The following is a 23,325-nucleotide window of genomic DNA, read 5'->3' on the forward strand; positions in this document are numbered from 1 at the left end:
GACTTTTCAGTTTAGAAAAGAGGAGACTGAGGGGGGATATGATAGAGGTCTATAAAAACATGAGTGGTGTGGAGAGGGTGAATAAAGAAAAGTGATTTATTAGTTCCCATAATAGAAGAACTAGAGGACACCAAATGAAGTTAATGGGTAGCAGGTTTAAAACTAATAAAAGAAAGTTCTTCTTCACACAGGGTGTAGTCAACCTGTGGAACTCCTTGCCAGAGGAGACTGTGAAGGCTAGGACTATAACAGGATTTAAAGAGAAGCTAGATAATTTCACGGAGGTTAGGTCCATAAAAGGCCATTAGCCAGGAGATAGAAATAGTGTCCCTGGCCTCTGTTTGTGGAAGGCTGGAGAAGGATGGCAGGAGACAAATCGCTTGATCATTGTCTTTGGTCAACCCTCTTTGGGGCACCTGGTGCTGGCCACTGTCAGCAGACAGGCTACCCAGTACTGCCGTTCTTATGTTAGGGTTCTTGGTTGGGGCACAGGGCAGAGCCCATCGGTTCAGAGCTGCTAAGAGCAGAGTTATTTGCACTTACGTCCCAGCCAGACTCCCTCGTATCCCCTAACGCAGGGCTTGGGGGGATCCTTTTTTGGATCGGGGGCCACAGAGAAATCCGTCGGGCCTTGTAGGTGTTGGGCGGCAGGAGTGGAGCTTAGTGCCTACGGGGCCAAGGGAAACAGAGAGGGCACCATGTCCACAGGGCCGGGGTGCCATTTTCCCTAGGGCCTCCGGGGGGATGGGGGGGGGAGTGTGTCTATGGTCTAGGAGCCAGGGCCCACCAAAGATGAATCCGACCCAGGCTCTGGTACATCTCTGCAGCGCTGCCGGCCGGTTCCCCCACCTCTTGGTCCTCAACCCAACTAGACCTGCTTCCCGACGGCTGGTTGCCCCCCGGCCAGCCCCGCTCCCTCCAGCCCCCTCCCAGCCAGCCCTGCTTCCCGGCGGCCGGTTTCCCCCCACCCCCTCTCTTCCAGCCAGTCCCGCCCCCCCCCCCCCCCGGCCCCTGCTGTTCGGTATTTTTTTTAAACCATCTGGTAACCCTAGCAGGTTCGGGGTGAAAAGTGCATGGAAATGCCTGCACAGGCGCGTCTGGGAATGAGATGCTGCTCTAACATCTCCGCCTCTGTTCACTTCCAGCCCCTGCCTCGTGGCGCTGGCCCCCCCGTGGCCTGGGAGGGCTCCCCAGGCGCACCATGGCCCGGCATAGCAAGCTGCAGAAGCACGTCCTGAGCCTATACAGGCAGTTCCTGGGCACCGGCCGGGAGAAGCCGGGATTCCTGCCTCGCATCCAGGCTGAGTTCCGGAAGAACGCCAGCATCCCCCGGGCCGACGTGATGCACATCGAGTATCTGCTCCGCCGTGGCCAGAGGCAGCTGGCGCAGCTCCGAGACACGAACACCAAACAGATGGGCACCTTTGTCCAAGCCAAACCGGAGGAGCAGTGACCCCTGCTGGTTGGCGCAAGCGTCTGTCTTGTACTGGGACGGTTGGGGGTGAATTCACAGATCAGCCTTCCTGGTTCTCACATCCCTGTGCACCCCTCGTGTCCAAACACAGGTGCCTGGCTTGGCATTTGCTGAGCTAAGGTGTCTTTATTGGCAGCCAAGCTTTTAAACAGTTCAGGTGTGGATGGGTGATCTGGAGGAGATGCTCTTGTTTCCAGGACCTGGTACACAATTCATTCTACCCCTGCTGGCTCCTCTCTTCGGATATGTCTACACTACAGCGCTAGTTCGAACTAAGCTAATTCGAACTAACGCGTCTAGAACTAAAAACTAGTTTTGCTAATTCGAACTAGCAAGTCCACATTGAGTGGACTCTGAACAGGGCTTAAGGATGGCCGGAAGCAGTGCCAGCAGGGCATCAGAGGAGGACTTAGAGCGTGGAGATGCAGTCTCAGGCTAGCCGAGGGCTGCGCTTAAAGGGTCCCGACCCCCACCCCGGACAGACAGTTCTAAGGGGTGCCCCGCTTGAAAACCAATCCTGGCTTGGAGTGCCCGGAGTACCCACACTGGGCACATCACACCACTCAGAACAAAACTGAGGGAGACTGGGAAAAGGAGGTGGGAGAGGGGAAGATTAAGGCTGGGAGAGGGGAGGGCAACTAACATGATAAGGGGTTGGGAACAGGTCCCAGATGAAGAGAGGCTACAGAGACTGGGACTGTTCAGCTTAGAAAAGAGGAGACGGAGGGGGGACAGGATAGAGGTCTCTAAAAGCAGGGGTTGGGTGGAGAGGGTGCATTCAGAAAAGTTCTTCATGAGTTCCCATAAAGAAGGACTAGAGGACACCAAAGGAAAGGACTGGGTAGCAGGCTTGAAACTAGTAAGAGAAAGTTGTTCTTCTTGACAAAGCAAATAGTTAACCGGTGGAACTCCTTGCTGCAGGAGGCTGTGAAGGCTACAACTAGAACAGAGTTGAAAGGGAAGTGAGATCAAGTCATGGAGGTTGGGTCCATGGAGTAGTCTTAGCCAGGGGGTAGGAGTGGTGTCCCTGCCCAAAGTTTGTGCAAGGCTGGAGAGGGATGGCACGAGACAAATGGCTTGGTCACTGTCTTTGGTCCATCCCCTCCACGGTCCCTAGGGTTGGCCGCTGTCGGCAGACAGGCTACTGGGCTAGATGGACCTTTGGTCTGACCCAGGACGGCCATTGTAAGCTCAGGGCTCAGGGTCGGGGGTCTCAGTGGACCCCCTTGATTTTCATGCAAACCTGCTCCTGGGTGGCCAGGCTGGCAGCTCTCCTGCCCTAGATGGCCACTTTCCTGTGCCTAGTGCGGAGATCGTGGATGAGGTCCACGATGTCCGCACTAGCCCAGGAATGTACCCGCCTCTTGCGGTCCCGGGCAAGCTTCCGGGAGCCGCCAGCCTGGTCCCGGGAAGAGGGGGTGGGCTGGGGGACATCGGGTGGGTGGCTCTGTGCCGTGCCAGGTGCAGGGTCTGCTGGCTGGGTGCTAGCAGGCTTGCACCTGGCACGGGCACCGTAGCCAGCCCGTGCCCCTTTAAGGGGTCCGGGGCCGGGAGGGGGGCATAGAGTTTCCCTGGTGTTGGCCAGAGTGGCCACCAGGGAAACCTGGGGAGGGCTAGCCTCCCACTCGTTCGAATTAAGGGGCTACACAGCCCTTAATTCGAACTAGTAAGTTCGAACTAGGCTTAAGCCTCGTAAAATGAGGTTTTCCTAGTTCGAACTAAGCGCTCCGCTAGTTCGATTCAAATTCGAACTAGCGGAGCGCTAGTGTAGCGGCTATGAATGTTAGTTCGAACTAACGTCCGTTAGTTCAAACTAACATTGTAGTGTTGACATACCCTTCCATCCTTAGCCAAAGAGGAACAAGCCAGTTAGCCCAGGGAAATAAAAGAAAGGGAGAGCGGTGACGGAAAACCCTGTGTCTGTCATTTTTTCAAATGATCTATCTTGCCTAAAAGCCTGTCAGGGATTGGGCTCTGTTGCAGGAGGTGCTGGCGAAACACTCCGTGGATTTGGGTGCTACAATTCCTGAGTGTCGTCCGCCTTCCTGCCCCCTCCCCCCACCGAAGCGCTTTGGAAGGCTCACAAAGGACAGAGACCTGCCTTTTGAAAATCCGACTCCCCACCGGTGTCTCAAGACAGGCGGCTCTCTCTCGCCAAAAACGGAGGCAGCAGCGTGGGATGACAGGCAGCCAGGTCGCAAGGGGAGGTGCTTTTTAGACCAGTTCCCTCCTGGCACTCCGTACTGCTGCCTCTGTATCAGAGGCAGCAGCAAAAGCTGGCAGCAGCCCTTGCCTGGGGGTTGGGTCTGAGCTTCTGGACCTGGTGCAAACTGGAACTGAGCGAGGCTGCCTGCCTGCCTGGCTCCTAACACACTGTAAATGCAGAGCCGCGGAGGGGGTAGGTCCCGGACCCAGCGCGAGCCAGGACTGAGACAGCTGTCCCCTGGGGACTATCGAAAAGTCAAGTAACCGATAAGAAATCATGAGGTTAATTGACTACTCAGTGAATATCTAACGTCCCTAATCCCTTTTCATAGTTCCCCTCTGGACTCTCTCTCCTAAAGCATGGCCCTGAGATCTGGACACAGTGCTCCAGCTGAGGCCTCCTCCGTGCCAAATAGCTAGGAGAGTGACCTCCCATGTCTGCCGTACGTCTCCTACCACGCCCCAGGGCTATGCCCTCTTACTGAAGGGCTTTGTGTCTGAGATCGCTTCTCTCCTAGGCTACGTCTACACAACGAGTTTTTTTGGCAACAAATATGCTAACGAGGGACTCTATGACACGCAATGTCATTTGCATATTTTCTGCCGATCCGTTTTTATGCTCGGGGTTTGTGCGCAAAACCAAGCCGTGTGGATGTTTACTTTTTGTGCAAAAAAACCCCTTTTCCCACAAGATCCCTATTTCTGCAAAAAGGCCGACCGATCTTGTGCAAAAAGGGGCTTTTGCCTAAAAAGAAAACATCCACATGGCTTGTTTTTGCGTGTTCTTGCGAAAAAACTTGTGGCGCGTCTACACTCTACGTGTGTTCTTGCAGAAGTAAATTTGCAGTAAAGCATCAGAGAACAGGGCTCCTTGCACAGGAGTTATTCCTCTCCCGACGATGACTAAGCCCCCTTTGTGCAAGAGCTGTTGTGCAAGAAGGCAGCGTGGACGGGCACCAGGGGCTTCTTGAGCAAGACACTTTTATGGCTAAAATGACCATCAGAGCTTTCTTGCACAAGAGAGCGTTCACACTGCCATGGACGCTCTTGTGCAAAAGCCTATGGCAGGGTGGAGGCACTCTTGCACGAGACCTTTTGCGCAAGAACTCCGGCGTGAAACAGCTCTCGTGCAAGAAGCCTGCAGTGTAGGGCAGGGAGCAGCCTATGAGGGAGGGGGAGGGACCCCTAGTAATGGCTCAAACTTCCCAGGGGGGTGGCCAGAGGCAGGACATTTGCCTGGCAGGGTGAGGGGGGGGCGGTGACCTCACAGGGGCTTTGGGCAGCCCTCAGCATATAAGGCAAAGGGCAGGTGGGGAGGTGGTGACCTCACAGAGGGACCCACATCTCAGGCTGATAAAAGCGGGGGGCGGGCCCAGGGGACTTTGGAGACCCCCGGTTGCTTTAGCTCTGGTGCGTCTCCTCCTCACGGTTCCTTCGCGTTCTGTGAGTTCCACATCCCGACACCTTTGTGACGAAGGTAAGAGCCCCCAGGGGTTGGATCCCGCCCGGGGCCGGCTGGGTTCCAGGCAGGCCCAGCCCTCGGTCAAGGGCCAGAAGGTGATTCCTCACCTGGGCTGCGTCCTTAGCGCCACTGGGGCTTTCTCCTGGTTGGTTTCCCTTTTCCTCCATCCCCCCACATTTCTGCTCTGTTCTTGCCTCCTCTGTGACCTTCCCTTGCTGCCTCCCCCAGCTTGGGACCCAACAGACTAGCTGAAGGACGGGGGGTGGTTTGCAGGAGCCGTGGGGTGGGGGATGCAGCCCCCATTGTGGGGACTGGGGAGGTGGGGCTGGAACAAGTCTATGCCGGTGTCTTTGGGGAGAACGCTCCACCCCCCACACCTTAGATTCTCCCCTGATTGGCCAAGAAGGGGCTGTTGATGGGCAGGAGACTCGTGGAATGAGGAGTAACGGTAGTTTGAACTAGGAAGCCTAGTTCGAACTACCTAGTTCGTGCCCCGTGTAGCCGCGCTGCACGGGGTTCGAACGAGCGGGGTTTTAAAAATGGCGGCTCCCCGCTTATGCAAATGAAGCCCGGGAAATTCAAATCCCGGGCTTCATTTGCAAGTGCGGTATGCCTACATTACCCTCCTAGTTCGAACTAGCGGGGTAGTGTAGACATACCCTCAGGTCCTTGCAGTGCCTGTGCAAGACCAAACCGATAAGCAAGGGGCCATTTGGGGGCTGGGGGCAGTCGCTCTGGGGAGCTGGAACCCCTGGATTTTGCTCTGCAGGCTGCGCCCCAAGCTCCCCTTTGCTCCCCTCATTTCCAGCATGGCCAAACGTTTTCGGCTGTGGTTCAAGAAAGCCCTGAAGATGGCCCCAGGGCCGGTGGGGAGCAGCTTCTCCGTCCCCGCGGGCGGGGAAGCTGGATCCCACCAGCTCGGGGCGACTCGCCCACCGGCCAGGCCCCCCCGGACCTGGCTCCAGAGGCGGCTGGGCAGGCGGGACCCAGCCCAGCGGGGGAGCCGGGTAGGGTGGCTCCGGGGCCTCCTCTGTGGAGAGAAACACCTGCCCCGGGAGCCCAGCCCCCATTACCACCAGGGGGCATCGCCCTGCCCGGCCCCCGGGGACCTGCCAGTCTCCGGGAGCCCCCAGCCCGTTGCTCCCCGCACCAGCCCCTGCAGCTGTTGGTCCAGGTCCGTCAGCAGCAGCGCCTGGGCCTCCAGCTGCAGCCGGGCCACCTCCCGCAGCCACTCAGACCCAGGTGAGGGGCCGTGAACACGCTGGGCCCAGGGGCTCACCCAGTACCCGGGGGGGGGGGGAGGGGCAGCCCCAGTGTCTGCCCCGCACCCTGGGCAATGGATGGGGGCGGGGGCTGCTTGGCTCTCTTGTTCCTGGTGGGGGCTCTGCTGAGGGCGTTGGCAGATGTGAGGGTGGCAGGGGGATGGGTCCCTGCGAGGGGCGTGTGGGGCCCAACCTGCCCTGGGTCCCTGACATGGGGGCGCGTGACCCCTGCTGGCCGCTGGAGTCACCCTGGTCCCTTCCCTCCCGCACAGAGCCCCCCTGCGCCTCGGCGGAGCTCCGCCAGGAGCGGATGGACTCCCGGGTGGAGGAAGGGGCCATCTATGACATCGAAGAGCAGCTCCACACCCGGGACACGGTAGGAACCTTCTCCACACGGGGGGGACCCGAGATTGTCCGGCCCCTTCCCAGCACGTCCCCCCCCCTCCGGGTGGGGGGCAGGCAGGCCCCAGGCTCACAGACTCTCTCTGGGGTGCAGAGCCCAGCCGCCCTGCAGCGGTTCCTGCTGGCCATCCCCCTCGCCTGCCTCGCCGCCCTCCAAAGGGGCGAGGACACCCTGGCGCCGCGCTGCTGCAAGGACACCATGATGGCCAGGATCGTTGTAAGCGAGTCGCGGCAGCCGGGAGGAGGGAAGGGGATACGTGGGGTGGACAGGGGTCTGCCTGGGCCATGGCGGCGGGTGGGGGTGCTGGAAACGGGATGGGTGGAGCCAGGGGGGCTGGAGGTGGACATGGGGAGGGTGGGTGGGGATGCTGGAGGAGGGAGGGACACAGAAATGGGGCAGGTCTGGGGTGCCGGACAGGAAGGGGGATTCGGGACAGGGAGGGGTCTCCCCGGGCCATGGGGGGCTGGAAGGGAGCCGAGCGGGCTGCTGGGGATGCGCCTGGGGAGCAGGGATGAGGAGGTTCAGAGGCTGGTCACCAGGGCAGGGAGGGGCAGGAGAAGGCCTGGGGACAAGGATTGAGCTGGTCCCGGTTTGGGAGGGGGGTGCTGGGAGGGGCCCTGTGTCGGGCAGGGGGGCTACAGGGCAGCAGGAGGCAGTGGGGTTGGATCTTGCTGGGTGGGGGCGCTGGCCGTGTGAGCGTCTCTTGGGGGCCCAGCCTCATGCCCCTTTGTCTCCTTGGGTCTCCCAGGAGATCATGGAGGACTCGCCCCCCCGCTGGTCTTGGCCGACTGCCTCAACGCCGCCTGCAGCCTCAGGTACCGACCCCCCCCCCCCCCGCCGACTCCCCCCAGAGCAGATCCCTTGGCCAGGGAGTGGGAAAGTCTCTGTCTCCTGCTGCTGAATTAACAGCCTCTGCCCCTCTCTCCTGCCAGCACCTTGCAGCCTCCCCTGCGGGCCCAGCTCCTGAGCCCCCTGCTGACGGCGGCCGTGGGACAGACAGTGTCTGGGGACTGGCAGCAGGAGCCCATCCACACTCAGGTACGTCCCTCCGGGCCCTGCTCCCGGGCTGGGCTGGAGCTTCAGAGAGGAGGGGGGGGCAGAGGGAGGGAAGAAGCTGCAGGTTTGGATCCTTCCCTCCAGGGATTCCCGTTGCTCTCCCGGGGGACCCGTCCCTTCCATGCCCAGCCTGGTCTCCTCCCTGCTCTGCGAGGCGGCTCAGACCCTGCTCAAGGCTGCACCCCGGAGCCAGCGGGTGGCCTGGATTCCCCAACCCCAACCCCCCTCTGACACAGGGCTCCCCCTTGTCTTGCAGCAGTTCATCCGGGCCCTTCCCTACGACCTCCAGGCCCTACTGGCGAGCCTCCTCGCCGAGTCCCCAGACACCGCCCGTCTGCAGCTCATAATGGAGGTGAGCCCCGTGGGGGGGACGGGGCCATTGTCCCTGCTTCCTCGGGGGGGGGCCGAGAGAGGAGCAGTGTCAGTGGCTGGGGGGGGCACAGTCCGAGAGGAGCCCCAGGCTCTGCCCAGAACCGGCACCTCCCTACGGGTCCTGACCTGCCTCTTTCCCCCCCAGCACCTGAGCCCGTGGCTGGAGTCCCGCCTGCCCCAGGAGCGAGCCAGGGCCCTTGGCAGCACCACGGCCCTGCTGGGAGTCGCCACCACCCTCCCGGGGTTTGACGTAAGTGACCTCGGAGCCGGGGGGTCTGGGGCTGCAGGGCGCGGGGCTGGGAGCGTCCCCGGGAGGCAGAGGCAGGGCCGGGAATGGGCCGGGAATGGGCCGCGTTCTCCTTTCCCCGGGGAGGGGCGACCCTGGGCCCTTCAGGGGGGCTCTTGAGGGACTGGGCCTGGGGACTGGGGAGTGGCCGTCAGTGGATCCCCTTGTTCCACCCCCGGAGTGACCCTTCAGTCGGGGCCATTGCTCAGGGTTGTCTCCTCGCAAGGCCGGCCCCGCCCCGCCCCGGGAGGTGTCTCTGTCCGTCCCCCGAGCTCAGACCCGCCTCGGCGGCCATTTGCATGGGACGTGCAACCCCAGGATGCTGAGGGACCCCCCCTCTTCTCTCCCCTCAGAACTCCGCCGACTGGCCGAGGATGGGTCACCACGTGGCCCAGCTGGGCCTTTTTATTTCGGACCCATCCGAAGACGTCAGCCGGCTGGCCCGGGAGGGGGTGCACAGCCTGTATCAACTCCTCCTGCACCACAGGGGTAAGGAACCCAGCCGGGACCTGGGCCCCAGGGACACCCTGAGGGTGCCGGCGGCGGGGGGAGGGGACCCAGCCCTTTTCCCCCAGACTGGCCCAAGGGGGGATGCGTCCCTCTGTGTTCCCCTTCTGCCCCCTGTGCCCCTCCATTTGCCCAGGGATGCCTGCAGGGACCCGTGGGAGGGGAAGGGCTCAGACCTGCCAGCAGAATGACCCTGTTGTGTCTCTTGCAGGCCTCAACATCCACCAGGCAGAGGACCTGTGGTGCAGACACTACTACAAAGAAAGATGGGTCCTGGCTCACAGCAACAGCGTGAGGGTGGGAGAGGTAAGGACGCGCTGCCAGGGCAGGGCAGGGCTCGGGGGTGGGGCTGGCTGGGGCCCTCGTGGGGGTAGGAGGGTTTTGGGGGCAGGAGGAAGCTGTGACCTGGGGCAGGGGTTGGGGTGCCGGGTGAGGAGAGCGTCTGGGTGCAGGGTCTGGAAGGGAGTTTGGGGGAGGAGGAAGCTGTTTTAGCCCCAGGAGTTGGGGCCGGGCTCTGGGCCGTCAGCTGAAACCTCCTGTGCTCTTGATTCCAGGTCTTTGGGCAGCTCTTTACACCAGAGCAGGAGAATTGCTTTTTGGACAAGGCTCTGCTCGCTGCCCGCTCCCCCCTGCGGCGCCCCAGCCAGGCCGGGCTGGTCCTGGCCCACGCCCTGCATGGGCAGGCCCATCAGCTCCTGGAATACATGGTGAGCAGCCGGAGCAGATCAGGAGAGTGGGGCAGGGCCAGGGTCTCCTTCCCATCCCCTCAGGGAGTCCCCCGCCCCTTTCCTCAGGCTGCCCCCACCCCACGTCCCTGCTGGCAGAATCCCTCCTGCCCCTGCGAGCGTCCCTGGGGGTGGGGGAGGCTCTGAACACAGAAACTGTCCTAGGAGGCGGGAGGGGGCCGAGGTGTCAGGAGCTCTGGGGGGGGGGGTCAGGAGCTCACCCTGCGGGCCTGACGGGGGGTGACCTGAGAGCAGGGGGGAGGAGGGTGGAAATGCTGGGGGGGGCCAGTTCCCCTGAGTCCCCAGGGATGAATGTGACGGATTCTGCTTCCCTTGCAGCAGGAAGACACCCAGTGAGAGCAGCAAGAGCTGAGGAGCCAGCAGCTGCGTCCCCCTCCCCCCAACCCTCCCAATTGTATTGAATTGTATTTACATTCTCATTAAACAATGTTTCAAAAAACATTTGGATCAGGCTTGGTCAATAATTTGTAATGGGGGGGCCATTTTGGCAACTGATCAAGGGCCACATTTCTACCGAGGGCTTTGGGGTCTGGGACGGGGTGGTTGGGTGCAGAAGGGAGCTTAGGGGTGGAGCCTGGGTGAAGGGGGGGGGTATGATCTGGGGCGGTGGATAGGGGTGCAGGGTCCAGGAGGGGGTATGGGCGCAGGAGAGGACTCTGGCCTGGGGGAGGGGCTCTAGAGGGGTGCAGGGTCAGGGAGGGAGCTGTGACCTGGGTGAAGGGGGAGCAGAAGGTTTGGGGGAGGGGGAGGGGGTGCGGGTGCCAGAGAGGAGTCTGGCCTGGGGGAGGGGTGTCGGGGGGGTGCAGGGTCAGGGAGGGAGCTGTGACCTGGGTGAAGGGGGAGCAGAGGGTTTGGGGGAGGGGGTGCGGGTGCCAGAGAGGAGTCTGGCCTGGGGGAGGGGTGTCGGGGGCTGCAGGGTCAGGGAGGGAGCTGTGATCTGAGGGAATGGGGGACGCTGGTTCAGGTGGTCGCCTGGGACAGTCAGTCGGGGAGGGGACGTGGGCGCCAGGGGCAGGCTCTGGCTGCGGAGGTGCCTACCTAGGCAGCTGCGTATGGGGGAGCCCGACTGTCACCTGAGGGGATGGGGGAGTTCAATTTTCAACTGTGGGGAATGGAGGAAATACTGTGGAGTGGAGGGAGCGAGATGGGGGGGGCTGAATTGTTCCCGGAGGGGAGATCTCCCTGGCTTGGGGGGGGGGCGTTTCCAGCAAAGCCCTCACATAAGAGGGGGACAGACGGGGGGAGGGAGAGGACGGGGATGGGCAGGGCAGGTGGAAATGGGGAGGGGCAGGAGAAGGGAAGGGGGAGGAGATGGAGGAGAGCAGGGGATAGGAGTGGGGGCGGGGATGAGGAGCAGGACAGAGGCAGGGCAGTGGTGGTGATGGCTGAGCGATGAGAACAGCTCGCAGGGAGCTTAAAGCCAGCAGATGCTTTTCGGCAGAGTTGCCATTTGCCCTGGCGGCTTTGCCAGAATAGCTGTGCCAGCGGGGGGGGGGGGGCGGGGGGGGGCTTTTGCCACACACCCAAGCCAAGCCAGCTGTGGCGGCAAAGCCTTGTGATGTAACCTAAGCCCTTGGCAAGGTCGGGATCAACCTGCTCTGACAATTTCTCGGACCGGCGGGATGAGAAACAAGGATCGTGCAGGGAGATGGGGATGACTAGGAAGCGAATCCAGGTGTGGGGGGAATATCCTGGGTTGGAGGGTCAGTCGATACCCCCGCCTGCCACTGTCTGCCGGGGCTCTGCCCGCAAGATGGAACCAACAGCTGAGTTTGCTTTTCTGCCCCGTCGTGGGCACAAAAGGCCCAGAGCAGCCTCCTGCTATCTTGGAGGAAAGGGGCCAAAGTTCAGGAAGCAGGTGCCAGGCTGGGCTGGAATCCGCGAGCTCCGCTTTTGCTTTGCCCTTCCTGGAAGCTGGGCTGCAGGTGAGTGGCGGTTTCATCTCTGCTCTTGGGGTGTTTCTCGTGGGTTCCGAGTGTGGATCTGAGAGGGGCTGCGCAGGGGCAGTGTCATGAACGAGCTGTAAGCGTTACAGCCCCTTCTGCGCAGGCTGGCTCCAGCCTCCCGTCTGTCTCCAAGCCCTGGGGGAGAGGCGGGAGGCCAGCAGCATGGCCTAGTGGAGGGGGCAGGGGGTTGGGCGTAAGAACTCCCGGGTTCTAATCTAATGCCACCTAGTGACTAAGGCTCAGAGTTGTGTGTTAGACCCTTGCTCCGCAATTCTGCGCTCACTCTCGCACTGGTGACCTTGGAGAGGCCTTTCAGGTCTCCCTTTCCCTGTCCATCAAAGGCAGGCAAGTGCGATGTAATGCCCTGGAGCAAGTGCTTTGGGACGTGTCGCACAAGTGTGCCTGGCTCACAAGCGTGTCAGCACAGCTGTGTAAAAGCGTGATGAGGGCTTTGAGATCGATGCCGAAGGTGTGTGAGGCTGTAGCTGGCCAAGTGACAGGGAAATGAAAGGTCAGAGTTTGGTCAGTTAGATTTTATGGTAATACACTGAGACGAAGCACTTTGGGCGTATATACGATAATGTCTTTCCAAGTGCGTTAGTTCAAGCCGTGTCCTAGGAGCCAAGAGGTGAGACAAACATGCTTGGTCCTGTCTCGGTGCAGGGGTGGACTAGATCAGTGCTTCTCGACCAGTGGTACGAGTCCCCTTAAAGGTACTCAAGAGATGTCTGGGGGACACGTCAACACAACTGAAATTTGGAGAAAACTGAATTTTAGTTTTCAGTTTGACAGCGCTTTATTCTTTTTGTACCTTTTACACCCAAAAATGCCATCGCCCGCCCGGCTACGATGCAGTTGTTTAAACAAATGTGTTGCAACGGTAGAAAAAAATTGTGTGTGTCTGAAAACTGTAGGTACTGGGGGTACTTACACATTTTTTTTTAAAGGGGGTACATTATAAAAAAAGTTTGCGAAACACTGGACCTATCATGGTCCCTTCCACTCAGACTTTTCTATGATTCTGTGACAGGGGTGGGCGATAATTTTCAGAAGGGGGCCACTTAATGGATTTTGGTATGGGGTCATAGGCCGGCTCCACCCACAGAAGGGGCGGAGCCTGAGGCAGAAGGGGCGGTGTTGTGGACTAGCCCACCCTCAGAGTTCTCCGCGGCTGAGGCTTTCAATTAAAAGCACAGAAAAGAGCTCACAGCTTTGCCACTACTGGCAGCTGTCCAGCGTGGCTACAGCTTTTTAAAGGGCTCGTGGCTCCTGCCCCTGCTGTAACCATGAGCCGTGAATCATTTAAAATTGGATCCTGCTGCCTGAGTCCCCACTTAGAATTCGGCGGCATGGGCAGCAGGATCTAAACAGAAAGCGGCCAGATCACAGTGTTAGGTGGGTTGCATCTTACCCAGCCCTGTTCTCTGAGCTGGTTTCGAAACCTCCGTGTCCTCCTTATGGTCTGACAGCTGCAGATTTACTGCCTGTCTCTCCTCTCGTGGCCCAGCCTAGCCGCAGCTAATGGACTAACTCAGGTTAGCATCACCTGCCCTGTCTTGGTGACTCTTCACAGCTGAACAGCCTATAAGGCATCTTGCTGGTCTTCTTATCTCTTGGTGACTCCTCTGCCTTCTGTTTATTTCTTTCTCCCTAGCTGGCCGATCAAGTCAAGCCCTGTCAGTGCGTGAAGGCCCCAGGAATTACGAGTGCGATGGTCTCCCATGCCCAAGGTAATCGGCTGGCTAGTAATGGATGGACTGCTTGGTTATCAGGTTAGGCTGCACATGGCTGTGCAACTGCCACCAGGTGGATTAGAACCTGGGACTTTTGGAGCTTAGGGCAGGAGCTGCTACAGCTATAAGCCTCTCAGCATAAGCTGAAGAGCTCCCTTGTAATAATTGCTTGCTGGACGTGGTCTCAGTGCCACTCCATAGGATAGTGACCCACATCAGGTGTGTGGGTTACAGCTGCAGGCCTGCTCCCAGCATGCGGATCTGCTTTCTGGGTGGCGTCTACAACTCTGTGGCTGCAGCCCTGCTCCCAGGACTGGATCTGCTCTCTGCCCATAGGCGTGCGCAGCACATTTCATTAGGGTGTGCACCCAAAGAATGTTTTTAAATGTACTCTTTGACCCCCTTGACCTCCGTTAGCCACGCCTCTGGAGGTAAGACTTTCAGGGCAATATGGACACATGACCAGAAATAAAAGGTGTCATGTGACCTCCCCCCCCCAAGGACTTTTCCCACCATCCTTTTACCAATAGGGATTAGTTTGGCCCTCACCAACCCCCCCTGTGCAACGATCCTGCAATTGCATTAACCCAACGTGTGAGACATTAACTCGGGGGGTGGGGAGGCTGGGGGAAGTGTTCCCTCTAAGAGTTTCCTCCCATGAGCACAATACATTTTGTGTTGTGCACCAGTACTGAGTTTGTGGCTTGTTTGGATGTGCCATGGTGGCACCCAAGTTATTCATAAATATCTTATGAACCACTTACCTTTCCCCTCTGCTGCCCTGTCTCCTTCCCTTCCTCCATCAGCTCCCCTGGTGCCTGCTGCCCCCCAATCCCTCACCCACCTCTGCTGTCCTGACTCCTGCCCTCCTCACTGCCCTCAGCCTTCCCGAGACCTGCCCCCTCCAGCAGCCTTTCTCTCCCCCCCTGTGCCCACTCCTCCAGTAGCCCCACTCTGACCATGTGAGCTACCCCTCCTCATCCCCTCTCCTAACACCCCCCTCTACACACCTGTCCTGCTTCTCTCCTCTGGTGCTGGTCCCTCCCCTGCAGGTGTCTGCCCTTCTGCTTCACCCCCGGACTCCCCTGGCACCTGCACCTTCCCTTACCCTTGCACCCTCTTGGTGCCTCCCCCTTCCCTCACTGCCCCTGCCCCCTTTGCCCACTCCCTCACCACCCTCTGCCCCCGTTCCCCTCATGCCCCTGTGCCTTTACACGTGCCTTGCTCCATCTCCGCCTTCCTCATGCCCACCCCTTCTTTCAAGCCTTCTCCCAGCACCTCCCCTTCTCCCCTCTAGCCCCCAAAGCCCTTCCCCTCTCCTCTCCTAGCATCATCCTGTCCCCCCCCCTCACTGACACCTCCCCTCCTGCCCTTTTCCTCATTGTCTCCACTTGGCCCCCTGGCATTTGTCTGTCTCCTACACCCTGTCCCTTAGTGCCTTCCCCTTTCATCTCCTGACCTGCCACAAATCCCCACCCCGCAGTCTCAGGTTCCCAAAGTTCCGGCAGTCCCCATCACTTGGTGCCTGCGCTGGGTCTGACTCGTAGGGTTGCGAGGTAGACCCTCCCCGCAAAAAACGGACACACTTGATCCTGGGCAGGGGGGAGGGAGGAAGAGGGACTGGCTGGGGGGAGGGGGCAGGAACTGGCTGGAAGGAAGAGGGGATGGGAAGCAGCTCTGGGGGGGAGGGGCCAGATCCTGACCCTGGCCCCCCCTTCTCCCTCCCCGAGGCCAGTCATGCTGCCCCTGACCCCCCCTTCCTCCCTGAGGCCAGTCGCACTGCCCCCGATCCTGACCCCGGCCTCCCCTTCTCCCTCCCCGAGGCCAGTCATGCTGCCTCTGACCCCCTTCCTCCCTGAGGCCAGTCGCACTGCCCCCGATCCTGACCCCGGCCTCCCCTTCTCCCTCCCCGAGGCCAGCCCTGCTCCCCAGCTCAGTGCGGGCCCCTGCTCTCTCCTTAGCTCAGTCCCACTCTGCCGACCCTGGCTCCCTCCTGGCTCCCTGCTCTGCCAGTCAGGCTGAACTGGGACTTTAGCCTCTCCCCGTTGTTCCTGGGGACTGTCAGTCTCAGGATCTTGATCTCTCATTTCCCCTGCCTTTCACTGAGTTTCAGTAAGGAGCTAGCAGCAATAATGCCTCTACTTTTTCCCCCACTCCTGTGCGGAATACATTTTGTTATGTGCACCAAGGCATGCACGGATGTGCACTGTTACGTCACGTGGAGTTTCACAGCATGGGAAGAAATCAGTGGAAATACAGAGAGCTTGAGTAGTTGCAAGTGTCCATTTTATTGCATAGCACGGAGCTAGCTAGAAAAAACCCAAACCAGCTGGGCTGACCCCCAGTGACCTAACGCAGTTACTATAACAACAAGATCTATGTCTACACCCAGTACACCACATGCACCACCACTAGAAACACATGCTACCGGCTAGCAAACTGGGCAGCATTTGAATGTCTCCTGGCTGGCCGCCCAAGAGCTCAGCTTGCAGGGAACACTGGCTAACCGTCCCCTTCCACCTGGAGAAGGGAGAGACAGGAAAGCAGCAACAGAGCATCTGCCTGGGGGAAGCCTGAATCCCATGCAGGAGTGGAGCCCTGTTCCTTGTTCCAGGCCCTTGCTAGAGTCCCCTCCCGTAGCTGCAGCTATGGCCGGCAGTTTTAAAAGCGGACTTACGCTGGCCCTGCAACCCGAGCGACTCTGTCAGTGGGTGCTTATCACTCCATCACCTCGAGCTGTTTAACCAGCTTGTTTAACCAAGGAGGGAGGGAAAGGGAAACCTTTGGCCATTTGAGGGTTGCGTGCCAATGGAGGGAAAGGGGATGGATAAAAAGGGGCTGAGCACACGGTGCTGCCTCTTTTTAAACCCAGGCCCAAAGATGTCCTGGAATTCTGGGCCACTGGCCTGAAGGAGATGGACAAACTGCCTGGCAGCTGGACTTTTGGAGTCTTGTTATTTCTGGGCTCCTGGTAGCGATGGCTCCCATTCCAGGGGATTCCTGCCAGGTAGTTTACCTCAGACAGCAGCTTTTATTCCCCCGTGTCACTTCTCCCGGTATCTGAGACTTTGGTCATGGGGATCAAGCATTTAACATGATTCCAAGAGGAACCGGATGGTTCATCTAGCGAGCCAGGCTCACCGATATTTGAGTTGTTAATAAAAATCCCTAGTTGCTGTGTGTAGGTCTAAAAAGGGAAGGTTAGTATCATTAGTCTTATTTTACAGACAGGGAATAACCTCTCCAAAGAGCACCCTGTGGGAGAGGCAGGAATAGAACCCAGGTTTCCTGATACCACATTCAGGGCTTTGTTACCAGGCTACATCCTCTACTAGTAAGGATGGGCCTGAAGCATGGGCCTGGTGTAAGGCCTGAGGCCTGAACCAAAGTAAGCAAGAGTTAGCTGAAGAGAAACAGGCAGGTCGTGTCAAAAGCAGACGGTTGCCTGAAAGTCTTGGGACTTAACCCTAACTGTCTTGCCTGGAAAGGTTGAAACCATAGACAAAAGGTCCTAGAAAGTCTCCAGGAATGCTAGAGAAGCAGGAAGCGAGTTGACAGGAGGCCAGGAAAGAAAATGGAAACAGAATTTGGGGTTTTGAATTGGAAGCAGTGATGTGCCTGTTGTGTGATCATGCCTGGAAGATGTGAATTAAGCCAGGAACCTGGGCAAGCAGAATCCAGCGACTTTCTTGGCTAGGGAAAGACTAAATCTTGGAACAAGAGAGATGTGAGTAGAACAGGGAATTTTTAGTCAGACGCTACTAGGTTATTTTTTTTAGTTTGTTGGACTTCTTTTTGCTAAGCACATGTAACTATCCCCCTTTACCCTGGAACTCTTCAAACTGAATCCCAGGGAAGCAATTTTCTGTGTTTTAATCTTTCTTTTTTCAGTTTCTTTGTAACACCTAGCAACCAAGTAGATACGCTGGAGGGCAGTAGATATGCTGGAGGGCAGGGATAGGGTCCAGAGTGACCTAGACAGATTAGAGGATTGGGCCAAAAGAAATCTGATGAGGTTCAACAAGGACAAGTGCAGAGTCCTGCACTTGGGATGGAAGAATCCCGAGCATAGTTACAGGCTGGGGACCGACTGGCTAAGTAGCAGTTCAGCAGAAAAGGACCTGGGGGTTACAGTGGATGAGAAGCTGGATATGAGTCAACAGTGTGACCTTGTAGCCAAGAAACCTAATGGCATATTAGGGTGCATTAGGAGGAGCATTGCCAGCAGATCCAGAGAAGTGATTATTCCCCTTCATTCGGCTCTGGTGAGGCCACATCTGGCGTATTGTGTCCAGTTCTGGGGCCCCCACTATAGAAAGGATGTGGACGCATTGGAGAGGGTCCAGCGGAGGGCGACCAAAATGATTAGGGGGCTGGAGCGCATGACCTATGAGGAGAGACTGAGGGATTTGGGTTTGTTTAGTCTGCAGAAGAGAAGAGAGAGGGGGGATTTGATAGCAGCCTTCAACTTCCTGAAGGGAGGTTCCAAAGAGGATGGAGAGAGGCTGTTCACAGTAGTGACGGATGGCAGAACAAGGAGAAATGGTCTCAAGTTACAATGGGGAAGGTCTAGGTTGGATATTAGGAAAAACTATTTCACTAGGAGGGTAGGGAAACACTGAGATGGGTTCCCTAGGGAGGTGGTGGAATCTGCATCCCTAGAGGTTTTTAAGTCTTGGCTTGACAAAGCCCTGGATGGGTTGATTTAGTTGGGATAGGTCCTGCCTTGGGCAGGGGCTGGACTTGATGACTCCTGAGGTCTCTTCCAGCTCTATGGTTCTATGATTCTAAGTAATGTTTCACCAAGTGTATTTGTTTTGTTAATAGACGTCACATTTTTAAAACCATGATCTGATTCCTGCATCCTAGAGGGCGGAAGGTTCTGTATGCACGTGCCTAAGACAGCAAGCCATACTTCTAGGAGAAATTACAGGTTTTCAAGCTCTCTCTGGAGGGAGTGTCAAGGACAAGGAAGGTACCCCACAGGAGGGAATTCTGAAATGCGCCTGTCTGGTTCTCAAAGGGGTTTGTGCATTTGGATGATGGCAGCAACACCAACGCAAGCCTCCAGTGGCAGGGTATTTTAAAGTCTCTTGTGGGCCCCCACCTTCTGCACTTGGAGTGCCAGAGTGGGAAACAGCCTTGACATGACCCCTCTCCAATTTATCAACATCCATCTGGAATTCTGGTCACCAGAGCTGGGCACAGAACTCCAGCAGCAGAAGTTCAAGTGCCGAATAAAGAGGCTAAGTCGGTTCCCCACTCTGGCACTTGGAGTGCAGAAGGTGTGGGCCCAAAAGAGACCTTAAAATACCGTGTCTCTATGGGCTTCTGCTTCAAAACTCCCCAAGGTCACAGATTCCCTGAGCTTAGGAGGGTTGCTGCCTCTACCCAAGTGGAAAAAAACTTTTTCTTCTTGAACGCAGGAAGAAGTCACTTGGGAACGTATTCCAGAAGGGTACCCCAAACTCTTTTACACAAGAGCCAAAAGAAATCTGATGAGGTTCAACAAGGACAAGTGCGGAGTCCTGCACTTGGGACAGAAGAATCCCAAGCATTGTTACAGGCCTGGGACCAACCAGCTAAGTAGTAGTTCTGCAGAAAAGGACCTGGGGGTTACAGTGGATGAGAAGCTGGAGATGAGTCAACAGTGTGCCCTTGTAGCCAAGAAGGCTAATGGCATATTAGGTTGCATTAGGAGGAGCATTGCCAGCAGATCCAGAGATGTCATTATTCCCTTTTATTTAGCACTTGGAAAGAAAAAAAGAAAAATGAAAACAAACTGTAATTTCTGATAGCTGTCCTCTTAGTCTTAGGCAGGTATACACAGACCTCCTATTACTTTCCAGGATACAAAATCAGATCATAGCCTTAAAATAGGTGATTATATTAAGAAAACAAAAAGGTATTCATTTGTAAAGCTGACTTGGCTGCTAGGAGTTATAGCGCAACTGAGAAAAGAACAGATTAAAACACAGACAATTGCATCCCTGGGAGTCAGTTTAAAGTTATAGTGGGGAGAGGAGGGGATATGGATTTAGCACAGAGGAGTTTAACCAAACAACAAAACAAAAAAATAACCTGATCGCATCTAAATAAACATTCTCTATCTACTCAAGTATCCACACTTCCAAGGTCCAGTCCAAATCTAGGCCCAGGTATTCTTTTTTTTAGGCATGATGTCCCTGCCCAGTTCAATTCATCCCCCCGCTCATCCCCTTCTGCAGCTCCAGGATTAAACTCACAAAGAAAAACAGCAGACAGATTCCCTTTTAATGCAGATCTTAACTCCCTGCCAACACTTTCTAGCTAGCTAGGTTTAACCCTTTAGTCACTGAATACTGGGATGTTCAGAAAAGAACAGTGGGCCTCCCATCCATCACAGAAGCGAGACAGCCTCTTTACTCCTGCTCAAGCGTTTCCTGTTTATACATCCCAGAATTACAATAGCTTTTTAAGCCCCAACGCCACAATGGGAGCTCATGTTCTGCTGATTACCCACCATGACCTCTACATCTCTTTTCCCCGCCCTGCAAGTCTGGCCCACAGAACCATGGGAAGTGGCATAGGCTAGCCTGGGCCAGGGCAAAGGAACACGTGGGCCTTTCTCTTCTCCATCTCTCCCTCTGCATTGCACAGCAGGGCGCAGGAGTGCCAGGGGGCTCTGTGGACGCTGTTTGGCTTAATGCCAGCGAAAGCAGGGTCTACAGGAGTACTTACGGGCTCCTAGTGTTAAGAGCTGTGATGTGGTTGCCTCAGCAGCGTGGCTCAGTGCTTCTGTTCTTGGAGCTCCGGTGTTATCAGTGGTCAGTGCAGGTAACGCAGCCTGCTCCTGCTGCAGATCTCGCTGTTATGCACAAAGACCGACCACAGGCACCGTCTGGTGACAGAGGCACTTGGCCAGGTTTATAGCCGTGTAGTCACAGATCTAGTGCCCTGGATTTGCGGTTACACGTGCACCAACTCATGAGTGCCCCAGGACGAGGAGCAATTCAGTCAGTAAGTCTCTGTTGTCCCTTCGGCCATGCAAAGGGGGTAAGGCCAGGCACCCCAATATTTATAGCCTAAAATAAACTTGTCTGGTTTCGGACATTTGTTTGCTCCCTCCCCTTGTACCTAGTACCTTGAACCGAAAAATATTAGCGGAGACACTGTTGAGCATCCACTGAGGATGCGCTCGGTGAGGCTAATCTTCGTGTTTTACCTCATCCCCGTTGCAGGGTTCCAGACCAAGGAGGATATCTACTCCCTCGCTTTAGCGAAGGCCCTGTACACTGTGCCCACGCCAGTGACTGCTGGGTTTTATGCACCATGGGGACATTGCAAAAACCTGCTCTTACACAAAATCAAGGGTGAGTACTGCCCCGGGGAACGTAAGACGGGGAAGGAACCTTGTGGGGATGGGGATTAGTGGATGACAACTATCTCCAAAGAGCCAGAGCCACCCGTACTCATTTGGCGATTATGCAATCGCATAGGGGACCTGAAAATTTGGAGCAGCACTGGGTTTTCATGTCCACTCCACCCACCTGCCTCTTCCTATCCATGGTCTGTGGCTCTGCTTCCTCCAGCAGCAGAAGTTCTAGAAGATCTAGTTAATTTACAAGTGACAAAGTCTGCTCGAGCTACTGGCAGAACATCGACGACATGGTAATGAAGCCATTTAACAGGCATTTGCCAACCTCTGCTAAATGTTTGCTGAATTTACTGTGAGAGTCGACAGGACCTTAGTTTAAAATGTGTTTGTTTATTAGTGTGTGGATGAGGGTTATAAAATCACATCGCTAAAAATTCAACATCCATCTGGGCTGCTGTTGGGCAGATGGGCACCAGTTTAATAGAACGGTGTAGGATCCCATCAATCCTAAGGATGGCTTTGGCAAGAGCTACCCATTCTTGATTGCTTCCCAGAAGGGAGGGATTGTGAAGCTGGAAGACCCTTCAGGAGGAGAGATTTAAGGCACTGCCAGGTACCTAACATATCTTCCTCTTTTATCTCAGAGAACATGGAAAACGAATCGAAGAAGAAAGACCAGGAGGAATTTCAGCGGACGCAGAAGATGCAGCGTGACAACACTGGCCGGGATCTACTCAAGCTCCTGTTACTCATGATCTTCTACCGGCCGGTCCTGATGGAGCAGCAGAAGTGGAGAAGGAACGTGAAACACGTCTTCATCCATTTCAGCGCCTGGGAGTACGCGGGCTGCGACCAGCTCTGGGCAGGCCTCATTACCACACTGTGCGACGGCATCGAAAGCCACTTTGGTCTCCTACCCATGAGCATTTACAGGACCATAGACAGGAAATGTAGCATCATCGAAAGACCAGGGGATCAGGAATGGGTTAGCAAGAAGTTCCTCTTCCTCCCGCTGTGGGTGGCTGTGATCCTTTTGATCATGGTAGCTATTGGGGTGGGTGGTCTCCTCCTAGTGTTTGGGATCCCCATCGGGGATGCCTCGGGAGACGCCATAGCTGTCGTGGAAGGCATTGGGGTGACGGCTGTCAGCGTCTCTGCAGCAGCTGCCATACGGCTCACTATCACAGTGGTACGAAACATTATCGTCACCCAGAAGAGCCAGCTGGAGAGACAGATGAACCAGACGGCTCTCAGCGCACAGCTGGGCTTCATGAGCTGCGTGAAAAGCGAAGTCAGGACAATCACTGGGTTCCTGAAGTAAATGGAGATCTTCCAGCGGCGGAAGCTGCGGGTGGTGCTGGAGATCACCCACTTGGATACATGCAGCCCTGACAAGGTGGTGGGCGTCCTTGATGCCATGAACATTCTCCTCTCAGACGATGACGCCCCTTTCATCTCCATCCTGGCTGTTGACTCCAGCATCATTGTCGACTGCGTGGAAAGCTCCAAGTATATGAGAGGTATGGCCAATAACGGCTACGAGTTCTTAAACCGCATCGTCACCCTGCCCTTCTCTGTCCCTCGGATGGACTGCGACACCAAGCGGAGGCTGATCAGGAATATCATCGCGCGCAAGGAGCAGCTAGAGGCAGAGGTCGGCTTCCGGCAGGATGGCAAGATGGAAGCCAGCTCTGACTTCCTCAACATCTCTCGCTACCATTCGGCCAACCACGATGCCCAGAATCCAGTTGCAGAGGACAGCCAGATACCTCTCATGGTTGGAACCCCAGCGCTGGGAACCGGCAGCTGCGGGAAAGGTATCCGAGCCAAAGACCTCATTCAAGATGCTTTCGACTACCTCCTGGATGACGCCTTGAAGGAATTCATGACAGACAACGTGGTGCAGATGCGGCGCATCGTGAACACCGTCACCATCACCATCAGGCTGCTGGCGAGTAACATCCCCAAGGATGAAGTGTGTCCGAAGAAGGTGGTGGAATGGGTGCTCCTTGCCAACCAGTGGCCGTGCCGTCTGAGCTGGCTCTTGCAGTGCATCGAGGATGAGGAGCAGAGGAGTCGAATGGGCAGCTGCCATGGAAGCCCGCTCCGCCCCGACATGTCTCTGTGGGAGGTCTACGAGAAGTACATGGAAGAGCTGGACATGCTGAAAGGCCAGATGGAAAAGCTGCTGGAACTGGACCAGGATCCCGAGCTGTTCCACACTTTCCTGTGCGGCAGGTTTCGGGTGGAGGAGGCCCTCTTCTACCTCCCCTTCACGGTCAATTTGGACCCATCCCTAAAAAGACAGATGGAGCTGCAACGTGGCAGCCACAGACTGAAACGGACAAAGAAATTCGACAAGCTCAGCGCCTGCACTCTGCTGGGTATGACGGTGGAGGATGTCTGCCGAGAGGTGGGTCACCCTTGGGTTTCCTTCCTTCGAGCAGGGCCAGCTGTCGATAGAATGTCCATGCCTCTTCATCGCAAGAAGAATGTCATTCATGTGACAGCAGTTG

This window comes from Pelodiscus sinensis, chromosome 18 (genome assembly GCF_052426305.1).
Source record: "Pelodiscus sinensis isolate ZL-2025 chromosome 18, ASM5242630v1, whole genome shotgun sequence".
NCBI lineage: Eukaryota > Metazoa > Chordata > Testudines > Trionychidae > Pelodiscus > Pelodiscus sinensis.